Here is an 11,980-nt window from a genome sequence, read left to right as displayed (position 1 = left end):
CCTCCTCCTCCCTCCCCCCGGGGCCCCCTCCCTCTCCAAGCGCCCCCAGGCCCCTCCTTCCTCCCCCAGGCCCCCCAGGCCCCTCCTCCCTCCCCCAGGCCCCCCCAGGTCCCTCTTCCCTCCCCCAGGCCCCCCCCCAGGTCCCTCTTCCCTCCCCTAGACCCCTTCAAGCTCCTCCTCCCTCCCCCAGGGTCCCCCAGGCCCCTCCTCCCTCCCCCAGGCCCCCCCAGGTCCCTCTTACAAGCGAGCCTCTCTTGTGATGTCTCCCTTTTACGGCTGCTTACGCCTGTTGCTGATTGTGTCCATGGGTTCGCCCCAGACTGGTGCCAGGTGGCCAGGTGTTTTTTCTTAAATAATTTTTATGGTCTTTATTATAAACAAACGTGGGCCATTGTTTAAAACATGGGAGTCGAGCTGGTGTGGGATCTTATGAGGTACTGGGTTTGAGCTCACCAGGAGGGAGCTCTCAGGACACATTCGCACTAACCGAGGGACCCACTCAGTCCTGTTTGCCTGGACTATCCCAGTCTAAAGAGAAAATCCTGAACTCTCTCAGTCCAGGGCAAGCTGCGGGACGAGGAGGTGGGGGGGGGGCCCCTTTAGACGGACTGATTTCCAATCATCAAGGCTGTGGAGGTCTCAAATGATCAGGTTTGGGGCTTTACAGATAAATCTGTTTATAGCATTGGATGGTAGGGCCTACATACAGCAAAACGCAAAAATGAGATAAAATACGTAACTAATCCTAAGGAACCTGCCCTTGCAGTCTCCACAGCACAGAGCCCGACAAGGGGCTCGATCTCATGACCCGTGAGATCACGCTTTGAGCTGAAACCAGGAGTTAGACCCTTAACTCACTGAGCCACCCAGGTGCCCCTAATGAACCTACTCTTTTTTTTTTTTTTCTAATGTTCATTTATTTTGGGGAGCGAGCAGCAGAGAGAGAGGGAAACACAGAATCCGAAGCAGACTCCAGGCTCTGAGCTGTCAGCACAGAGCCCAGTGCGGGGCTCGAACTCATGAACCGTGAGATCATGACCTGAGCCGAAGTCCGACGCTTAACTGACTGAGCCACCCAGGCGCCCCTAATGAACCTACTCTTGATGCCTGAAGAGCATCCTTTGTTTTCAAGCTCCCTGGACAGGGCCACCCTCTGTGTGCCTTTCACTCACACAAATTGTGGGGTCCCAAGGAGGGGGACCCAGCAGGGGTTCCCAGGGGGCTCCTGCCCAGCTCTCAGGAGAAAAGAGTGGATTCTCAGGCCCTAAGTGGGCATTGCTCTTGTGGGGCCAGGTGAGCAGGACAGGGCCCATGAGGCCCGGGGCGTGTCTGGTTCTCACCGAATTAATCCAGTCGATGTAGCTGGAGATCCATGTGAAGACGGAGGGCTTGTGGTTGAGTAGTTGCGGGTGAGGGCAGACCCGAAGCTGACCGCGGTGCGCACTTCCCCCTGGCCATTAGTCCCCTGGCAGGGTCCTGCTGAGGAAGGTCACAGTTCGTCAGGAGGAACCTGGGAGCTTCTGTGGGGCCACGGAGGGCAGGGGGTGCCCATTAGAGCCCCGCGTTTTACATGTTTGCAGTGAATTCATGTTGTTCCATCCTGGCTCGTCCTGTTCTCTGACGCCAGCCTTTGTGGTCACAGCTCAAGATGACACCAGAGTACCAAGAGCCAACATTTATTCCTTCTCTGTGCCTGGAATGCAGCTAAGCACTTCATATGCCTTCTGTCACTTAATTGTCACAAAAACCTGCCACACATGACAAGGTGTTAGTGCTATTGTAATTCTGCACTTGAACTTTATTAAGCTTTTTTTTTTTAGAAAAAAAATTTTAATGTTTATTTATTTTTGAGAGAGAGAGCATGAGTGACGGAGGGGCAGAGAGAGAGAGAGAGAGAGAGAGAGAGAGAGAGAGAGACAGGCTCCAGGCTCTGAGCTGTCAGCACAGAGTCCGACACGGGGCTTGAACTCATGAATCGTGAGATCATGACCTGAGCCAAAGTCGGACGCTTAACCCACTGAGCCACCCAGGTACCCCTAGGCTTTTTATAATATGCTAATCCTCATAGCAAGTATGTATGCCTTAAAAAAAATTTTTTTTTATTAAACAAAAATTTTTAAAAATGTTTTTATTTATTTTCGAGAGAGAGACAGAGCATGAGTGGGGAAGGGGCAGAGAGAGAGAGAGGGAGACACAGAATCGGAAGCAGGCTCCAGGCTCTGAGCTGTCAGCATAGAGCCTGACGTGGGGCTCGAACCTGTGAGCTGTGAGATCATGACCTGAGCTGAAGTCGGACGCTTAACCGACTGAGCCACCCAGGCACCCCCTGATTGTTGGAGTTTATGTCCAAAGGAGACTCACACTCAGGTGTCCCACGAGACAGGAAAGTTTTGAGGTTGGGAGTGGAGCATCTCATGAGAACCTGGGGGACCTTTGCGGAACCCCAGAAGCCTGAGGTTATAGCGTGAATGCTGTTTTGGACTCTGACCTTGGGCCATCCAAAGGGCCTTCTTTGCCCAATGCCACGTGGTTCTTCTAACCCTCATTCTGTCTTAGTGGCAATGCCAACAACAAACACAGCAGCGACTGTGTGCCAGGCGTTGGTCTAAGTGCTTCCCATGGATTATCTCCTTCCCTTCTCTTACCCTGTGATGCAGGTGCTTTCATAATCCCCATTTTACAGATGAGGAAACTGCAGTGTGGAGAGAGGCTAAGTAACGTGCCCTCGGTCACACAGCTAGAAGGTGGACGAGCTGGGCTTTGAACCCAGGCAGAAGTCTTCTTATCGGTCCATGCAGTCCTGCCTCCCCAAGGCGGCCGCCCTTTCTTCCAGACACCCTGGGGCGGTGAATGTGGGGAGAGCCCCTGCCTGGACAGGGGCGACCTGGCCTCCTCTCCCCACCCCGAGCCCCGGGCCCCCGGCGCCCACTTACCCTGCAGCCTTCTCCGGTCCGTGATGTGGCAGGCATAGTTGTTGGGTAGGATGTCGCCCCACTGGGTCTTGGTCAGCGCTGGCCAGTCCGAGCAGGGCAATGTCACTCCTGGGTCGGTGAAGAGGCGGAGCCCAGAGAGAGAGTTGACTGTTCCCTCCCCGGTTTCATTTCTGATCTAGCCCCAGCTGGCACCATGGAACCCCCTTCCTCGGCCGGGCCGATTGTGAATCTTCCTTCTGGGGGGGCTACCAGGGACTGGATCAAACCCCGAGATTCCGTTTAAGTCCCCGGTGGAGCTGGGAGCCCCAGATTCCTCCGAGCCCTTTCATGGGGCTTCTCAGACGAGAAAGGGCGAATAGGTTTTGTCTTGCGATGTGTGCCCGGATGGATTAGTCAGGGCTGCCCGGCCGGCTGTGCTAATAAGGGTTCTGAAGCTCGGTCCAAACTTGGGGATGGCTGCCCTGGCCATGTACTTTCTGCATTCGGTTTGGGAAGACAGCAGGAAGTGCTCAGATCAAAAACCCGTCGGCTTCTACTCTTGACTCTCCCTCCCACCTTGAGATGTGCTGCCATCCACCCCTCTGTGTCACTCTCTTGCCCCGGGGAGCCTTTAGCGGTAGGCACTTGGTGTTTCCCACGATGGCCGATGGCCGTGAGATCTCGCATCCCGTAGGCGCCGTGGCAATGTGATGTTGACGCTCCGTCCGCTGAGAGCTGGGGTCTGGGTTCCTTCCCCCTGGAGAGGGAGGCCCGTGGGGCGGGGCCGGTGATACCGTGTGAAGAAGTAGAACTTCTTTTCTCTGGACATTCCTCTTCTCCAAGTCTCTGAGCCACACAGAGAGGCCACGCATCGGGGGTCCGGACAACAGTCCCAGCTGACACCCCTCCCCGCCCCCGCAGGTGCGGGAGGAAACCTTCCAGATGATGCAGTCCAGCCACCACCGTGTGTCTGTCACCTCGCGAGAGATCCAGCGTGAGAACCACCCACTTGAGCGCATTCAGCTTTCAGTCCTGAAGTTCGTGGGTGATTTGTTATGCGGCAATAGGTAACAGGAAGAGTGACAGGTAGGACACCAGTAGGACAGATAGTAGATGCCCTCAGTGCTGACGACCTTCTCGGTTCTGACGCACGTGCTTAGCCATCTGTCCCATAATGTCACTTCGGATAACCGCTATCGCCACGGGGCTGCTCCGCTCACTGGCCCCAGGACCACTGTCCCTGCTGTGACCAGTCCCTGGTCTTGGCAGTTCTCCCCTCGCCACCCCCCCATCTCCTTCCTCCCCATCCTTGACATATGCTGTGTCATTTCATAGCTTTCCAGTGTCTTGTCTGTGTGCGTCTCATCCAGTTGACAAGCCCCTTGAGGGTAGGGGCCACCAGGCTGCCTCAGGGACCCCCTGTGCCCTCTATGAGCCGTCATGAGCGCTGGATCGCAGCAGGCTGACTGGATGAAGGAACGCTGAGGGTTACGGCCACAGGGCGTCCTCCTGCTCTCTGTGGGTCTGTGATGAGGCGTCTTCTGGAAGATTTGGCAGCGTGAGCTCTCTGGGCAGCCGTTCAGGAGTGGCATCTTGGGTTGCAGAAGTGGCTCTGTGTGTGGATAAATTATGCAGATTTGAAGTCCTGGCTGGGATGCTTCTTGTTCAAGCCCCTCCTGGAACTGCAGACCCGCTCTTTGGACGGGGAGAGGAGGGCTAACAGGGCATCTCTGGGTTCCGGGAAGGTGATGGGGAAGCAGGGAAAAGGGAAGATAACTGTCTGGGGCGCCTGGGTGGCTCTGTCAGTTAAGCGTCCGATTTCAGCTCAGGTCGTGATCTCCCGGTCCGTGGGTTCGAGCCCCGCGTCAGACTCTGTGCTGACAGCTCGGAGCCTGGAGCCCGCTTCGAATTCTGGGTCTCCCTCTCTCTCTGCTCCTCCCCCGTTCGTGCTCTCTTTCTCTCTCGGAAAAATAAATAAAAATTAAAAAAAAATTAAGATCAGGCCCTCTGCCAGGTACATCACACCTCATTTAATGCTCCTTTCTAGATCTGTAACTTTGGGCAAGTTCTTGAACCTCTCTAGGTCACGGTTTCCTCATGTGTGAACGGGGGATAATAAAAGTACCTCTCGCCCAAGGCCGCTGTGCAGAATAACTAAGCTCGTTTATTAGCTGGGGGAAACATTTAGCACAGGGCCTGGCACATAGTAGGTGCTCGCTCAACAGATATTTGTGGAATGAAGGCGTAAGTAAACCTGTAATAGCTCTGGATTTTGTTTAGTGCCTCCTGGATCTCAGGATTAGTGGTCACAAAGGAAGCCTGATGGTCCAGCAAATGTCCCCTGGCCCTACTCTGTGCCCCTCCCCGGGTTAGGGGCTAGAGATTCAGGGGTGAGGCAGGCCCCGCCCAGCCCTTGCAAAGTCTCTGACGTGCCTCGATGGGGCCTGCACCGTGACAGCGGGAAAGGGCAGGGGTGAGTGGCCGATTCTGCCCAAATTCTCTCTTGGGCAGAGGACCCTCCTCTCCCCACTTGCTGGGGCCGTTCTCCGCTCTCTCCACGGCTCAGACACGTCCCGCCGCACTTACACACCTTTCCTGCACTATGATTGCACCAAGCACTGGCTTCCGCGTGTGGCTTCTGTCACGTGCCGGGCCGCTTTCCGTGTGCTTTAGTCCCTGATCCTCGTAACATCCCTGCTGTCACCCCCATTTTATCGAAGAGGAAACTGGGGCACAGAGAAGCCGAGGAACTCACGCGGGCCACCCGGTCATTATCCGTCCGTAAGGCACCAGGCTCCACGAGCCCACCCCCTAACCGCTACCCTGCACTGCCTCACAGCCACACGTAGGTCCCCGCGCGCTGGCGGGTGACTGGTGTTTCTCCCTGCGTCCAGCACCCAGAGTCCAGTGCCCAGCACGGCACACGGTCCGTGGGGGTCAGTGAAGGTGCCAGGTGAACAGAGGATGGTCTGCGCTTATCTAAGAGGAGAGGTGGGTGGGGGGCCGTTGCCATTTCCCTGCGGGGCGGGGGATACCTCCTGGGAGGCGTTGGAGGGCTCAGAGACCCCTAGTTACCCCAGGATGTCCCTGCAGGGTATCCGGGACTCTTTGAAAATGTGAAAGGCCTTGTTGGGAGGGGTCAGCGGGTGGGCAAGGCAGGAGGGAGTGTGTCCTACTCCACTGACAGCTGTGGGGCCCGCAGACCCTTCCCTGTGTCCCCAGGTCTTGGCATGGAAGACCACCATCGGTGAGTGCCCCGGGTGAGCGGGGGACCTGCAGGCTTAGCGGGCAGGAGGCTCAGGTGGCTCTGATGGTCTTTTCAGAGTCTCATCCCCGAGAGCAGGGCTGGGGTAAGGTGAGCGAGGCACCTGCCTCAAGTGCAAGATTTAAGGGAGCACCAAGAAACTCAGGAATCGGGGAAATGACATTCTAATGCAATATTGGAAAAATGTTTTCTCTGGAAAATGGAGCTCATCACGCCTACGGTGCAGGGCTCTCGGGATGATTAGTAACCAAAGCTCATGTTTTGTCTGATAGTTGGAACACTGGCCACGAACCAGACGCTGTTCTGAGTTCAGAATGTGCATCAGCTCACAACAGCATCATAGCAATCCCACGAGGCACTGTTATTATTCCCATCTCACAGATGAGTGAACTAAGGCAGCCGAAAGAAGTTTGTGCAGTATGGTCCATGGCATAAAGGCCGTTAGATACCTAGCACTTTATTTTCAAGTGCCTGGTAGATTGTGAACTAGGGCCACAATCTTGGGTGAGTGTAGACTAGAGAGGTCTCTCAGGAATCGCAGGGCCAAAGTTATAGTAATCCCGGCTTTTTGTTTAAAATTTTGATTATTTTGTTCAATGTGAGTTATTTTTGCATCAAGTTTGATTTAAAAATTGCATTAAGATACTATTCATTTGGCGTCTGAGTCACGTGGCGTCCCCTTAAATCTTGTCCCAAAGTGGGGGCGCCTGGGTGGCTCAGTCGGTGGAGCGTCCGACTTCGGCTCAGGTCACGGTCTCGAGGTTTGCGAGTTCGAGCCCCGCGTCGGGCTCTGTGCTGACAGCTCGGAGCCTGGAGCCCGCTTCGGATTCTGTGTCTCCCTCTCTCTCTGCCCCTCCCCCGCTCACGCTCTGTCTCTCTCTCTCAAAAATAAATTTTAAAAAAAGCGTAAAAATTTTTTTTAATAAAAAAATATCTCGCCGCAAAGTAAATGTCTTGCTTGCCTCATCCTAGTCCCCACCCTGCTGGACCTGCCCACCCACCCCAGTAAAAACAAAAAGATCTCCCAGGGAAGCAGAAGCAGGGAATGAAGACTCTTCCAGGACCGTCCCAAGGCAAGGATACGTTTGCACGAGAGAGCGGCACCAAATGGCCCAGAGGGTGGGGCAATATTTTCTTGGGCAGCACTGGTTGGCTGTGCACAGAGGTGACCTCTGTGGGGAGAGTGGATGGCTCCTCTCCCAACTTTCCAGAGAAAAATTACCACGGGAGGCTGAGAAAAGTAGGAGAGCTGGCACAAGCCACAGACCCAAGTTCTACGTTGTGAAATATTTGAAATATCCATCACCATTCTGTGAGAGAATCTCTCTCTAAAAAAATTGTCTTTTAACATTTATTTATTTTTGAGAGACAGAGTGCAAGTGGGGGGGGCGGGGCAGAGCAAGAGGGAGACACAGAATCCCAAGCGGGCTCCAGGCTCTGATGTCAGCACAGAGCCCGACGCAGGGCTCGCACTCACGAACCGCGAGATCACGACCTGAGCCGAAGTCGGAGGCTTAACCCGCTGAGCCACCCAGGCGCCCCTGTGATGGAAGCTCTGTTAGTGGAGAGGCCGGCATGGAGTCTGGACACTCACCCCCTTCCGGCTTCTTTGTTCCCAAATGGCTTATGCCAGCTGTGCTCACGCTGCCAGTCTGTAAACTGATCAAGCGTGTAACCCATGAACAGGAATTCAGAAAGTGCGTTGTGATTTATGTGGAAACTAAGTTAAACGCTTGGAAGAAACTGGATAACCGTGACCTTAAAAAATTGCTACGGCATTAGGAGTCTGTGCAAAAGCTAAACGATGGGGGAAGAAAGGCCATAAAAACGTGGAAGGGCTTGTGTAGGTTGCTTCATACGTGTCTCAGAGTCATTGTGCCATCTTAAAGAAAGGGAATTATAGGTGATTTATGAGGGCAGCAGTTTATATAAGACAGTTAAGAACTCAAAGGATTGATGAACACACCTATAGTTACAAGTTTTAAATTAAAATAAAATGTTTACAGAGTATGTGTGGTTTCTAATAATTTCCCTCTGGCCAGTTTTTCACTTACTCAGTCCCAATCATGTCAGAGAAGAGAGATTTTACTATGTTTATTTATGTCAATGCCAGCCTCACATACTTCCTTTGGGATTCCTACCGCTAACACGTCTTAGTAATTTGTGTCTGTGTCGCACGCAGCGTCTTAATCTCTGTATCACTCTGACTATTTCCAGGTAAAGGAAACATTTACCTTCGTTGGTAATGTCAGTTTGCCTGTAGTTGAGACTTAATTTGAATAAACAGCACCGATTGGCTCCTTAAAGCAAGGGACATTTGCATAGGTGCTGTGAATGGTTCGTAGGGGAACAGTACATTTGCAAGCAAGCATGTGATTGGTTGCCAGAGTAAGACTGCACTTGAGAATTTGTGTGCGTGGAGAGCGGAGAGGAGTTCTTTCCCGGAAGCCGCAGAAGACCCCTCTCCCTCCACCTCCAAGGTTGACCAAGGCCATAGAAATCTATTAGTGACTTTTCCCATTTTGCCCTCCAAGTCCCCACTGTTCCTCATCTTTGCCAGGGCAACAGACCCCATGGCGGAGGGCAAAAGGGGTGATGTGAGGTAGGTAAGTACGGGGTGCGGGGTCGTGGTGGGGGAAGACGTGGAGGGCGGGTTTACTCACCTGTCAGGGCCGGGTGTCAGGCCTTACATCTTCACCTCCAACCATCCCGGGCAGTTGGGGCAGGTAAATGGGCGGCGCCCAGCTGAAATTCTAAACAGAGGAAGGGTTTTGGGTCCAGGAAGTAGTGACCCAAACAATAGAAGCCACACTTGCTGCATTGCCAAAGCCTAAAGAGAAAATGCTTGTTCTGGAAGGATCCCAAGAAGCCATGGAGTCCTGCCCTTTGCTCTACTTCTTTGGAACTCCACTCCAGCTTTCTTATAACCATAGGATTGAGTCCGGTGTGGGCAGGGAGGTCCCCAAACCACCAGGGGGAGGGGACTGGGAAAGTTCCTCTGAGTGACAGGGCCTACCCCCTACCACCAGGGCAGACAGCAGTAGGCCCCTGATCGTGGTGAGTCCGCAGGAGTCCTGTAAGTGTCGCTCTGCCAAGGCCCTGGTTTTATGAGTGGGCTTACAGGCCAGAGATCTACTAGGAGCACAGAAGAGGTAGATTTGCTCAAAGCCAAGTGGAAAAAAGGGCCTGTGTCCCAGTACTTTTTTCCCCCACCTGTCACCCTGGAAATACTTTGAAAAAGATGCCAGAGGTAGATATTGAAATATGGGTTCTATTTGCTTTCAAGAGATTATGCTACGTGTTAAGGAAAGAAGAAAAGTACTGGTTGTTGGTCCTTGGAGTTGTGTTTTCAAGGAAACGCTGGGCAAATAGCACTCCAGGCCGGTGGTTCTCAGCGGGGCCCGTGTTCCCAGTCAGGGGACGTGTGGCAACGGCTGGAGGCATTCTTGGTTGTCACGGCGGGGCCTGGGGCACTATTGGCATTTAGCAGGTAGACTAGAGGTGCCACTGAACATCCTACAGTGCACAGGGCCGCCCCTCAGAAGGAATTATCCTGTCCCCGATGTCCACGGTACCGAGGTTGAGGATTCCCGCTCTAGGCTAGGCCCTGGCCCGTTGTGTGACCTTGCATTAGTCATGGAAGTCTCTAGGCCCAGGGCCCACCCATCTGTGAAACAGGGAGAGAAATGTGTGCTCAGTCTGTATGGCAATCTTGTGGTGGGGATTTGAAAAACACAAGGAACATGCTTCCACAAGAAAAGCACAAGATAGGTCCACACAATTGGGGTTTGGCAGAGCTCTAGCCATGGAGAGAGAGAGAGCCAGAGAGAGAGAGAGAGAGAGAGAGAGAGAGAGAGAGAGAGAGCTGGCAGAGGGATGGATCAAGATGTGTTTTATTGTCTGCTCCCAAGACGACAGCAGTTTGCGCCTTTTCCAATAACTTCATCTTCCAAATGGGGTCAAAGCAGGACCTTCTCAGAAAGGGGGCTGACACCCACCGAACACCACACAGACGTCCGGTGCGTTCGCAGGTCTCATCTCAGCTTTACAAAACCCTGCGAGAGGGTTCCATATATCAGACGAGGAAGCTGAGGTTCAGAGAGGTCATGTGACTTGCCCAAGCTCGCACAGCCTCTGAGGCAGAGTGTGAATTCCAGCCTAGGCTCATGTGTTTCCAAAGCCCCTTTACTTGATGTCCCTGGCGATGGCCTTCTGACTCTCCTCCTGGGACCACGGGAAGCCCCTTATTTTTGGTGGGAGAAGGGTGGAGCAAATGAAGAGTTTCCTCACTCTTTCTTAGACCCTCGGTCTCCTTGTGGTCAGAGCCCAGCCCCAGGCAGGCCAGGCTCTGGTGAGACAGCCTTGCTCTGTGACCACAGCCAGAAAGGCAGAAATGAAAGTGGGTATCAGCAGTTAAGACCTGGGCTCCAGTCCTCAGTCAGATTCAAACATTATGTCTTGGACGATTCACTTACCTTCTGGGCCTGAGTTTCTTAGTTCCCCGTCCAGGCCATGTCACCGGTGACTCCTTGACCCCCTGAGCTCAGGATTGATGCCCTGACCTCCTAAACTCAGAAAACCCCTAGAAGCTTCTGCTTATCATCTTTTAGAAACGAAGAAACATTCGAGGACCACGCCTGCTGGATGAATCAGAAATTCCCCGATAGTGACCTCAGCTTCATTAGAATGCTAAAACCCCCCTCTGAATATTCATCTCAAGCCCTTACTGCTGCCGGGGCGTCCCAGCTCTGGAAACCATTCCCCAGTGATCTCCTTGTTTGTACGCATACAGCGACCTCCGCCCAGCGTAGTCTCGGTCTCTAGCTCACCAAGAAGCAGGCCGCCTTTGGTCCAGCAACAGCCTTGGCTGCAGGATCGCCGTAAGGCTGAGAAAACGGGTGTGAAAGATTTCGTCATCACCCATGGGTCATTTGAAGGTGAGGGAGGTTGGGGTGCAGAATCCTGTTGGACCGGAGATCAGAGCGCCGGGATTCTAGTCCCAACGCTACCCCTAACTCCTATTTCTGAGGTGTTCTATTTTATTTTGAAAATCAGTGTGAATTTGGCATTTTGCTCCACGGAGCAGATGGTCCCCAGGACTCGGCTTCTCTCCATCCTTCGACTCCGCCTTCCACCGGGAGGGGCCGTTCTCAGGCTCCACTGAGTGGCCTGTAACAGCTGCAGATTCTTCCTTCCACAGCCACAAGATGGTTACAGAATCTCTGGCCCAGGGTTTCTCAACCGCAGCACTATTTTGGGCAAGGATTCTTTGTTATCAGGGCTGTTCCTTGCACGGCGGGATAGGTGGCAGCATCCCGGGCCCCCACCCCCTAGGGGCCAGTAGCCCCTTCCCCCAAGTCACGGCAACCAGAAATGTCTCCGCATATTGCCAAATCTACCCTGGGGGGCAAAACGACCCCTTCTTCCCCTTTCCCGATCTGCTCTCGTAGTCTCCCACCCGCTCAACCTCAAACCCAACACAGAGGTGGGGGAGAGTCTTCCGGCAGGGCTCCCCGAGACGCCCTGGGGCTCTCTGATTGGACCGGCTTCAGGTCACATGCCTATGCCTGAACCAATTGCTGTGCTGGAGAAGGGGATGCAGTGTGTTGATTGGCCAGACCTGGAGCTCAAGTCCTGCCCCTGACATCGGGGAGCGAGGCTCCACCCAGACCGTGGGTCTGAAGAGTAGGGGAGGGGCGGCCTGGATGCCAACGTGCAGGCTTCAGGGAGAGGGGATGGAGAGGCCGGGCAGGTGGCGGTGACGTGCCACCACAGCCTGCTCTCCCCTCTGGGGCTTCGGTCC

General features: G+C 53.9%; 1 long non-coding RNA gene across 1 annotated transcript; it reads right to left on the bottom strand.

Moving 5' to 3' along the window:
- Positions 1-3,670: 3,670 nt before the first annotated feature.
- Positions 3,671-10,891, bottom strand: LOC122241217. The gene is made up of 3 exons (XR_006221247.1): positions 10,653-10,891; positions 8,841-8,930; positions 3,671-4,524 (listed from the first exon to the last, which is right to left on the bottom strand). It is a non-coding gene; the product is annotated as an uncharacterized LOC122241217 (long non-coding RNA).
- Positions 10,892-11,980: the final 1,089 nt, after the last annotated feature.

Source organism: Panthera tigris, chromosome C1 (assembly GCF_018350195.1).
Source record: "Panthera tigris isolate Pti1 chromosome C1, P.tigris_Pti1_mat1.1, whole genome shotgun sequence".
NCBI lineage: Eukaryota > Metazoa > Chordata > Mammalia > Carnivora > Felidae > Panthera > Panthera tigris.
The sequence above is the reverse complement of the archived record's forward strand: the minus strand, read 5'-3'. Positions and strand labels throughout refer to the sequence as shown.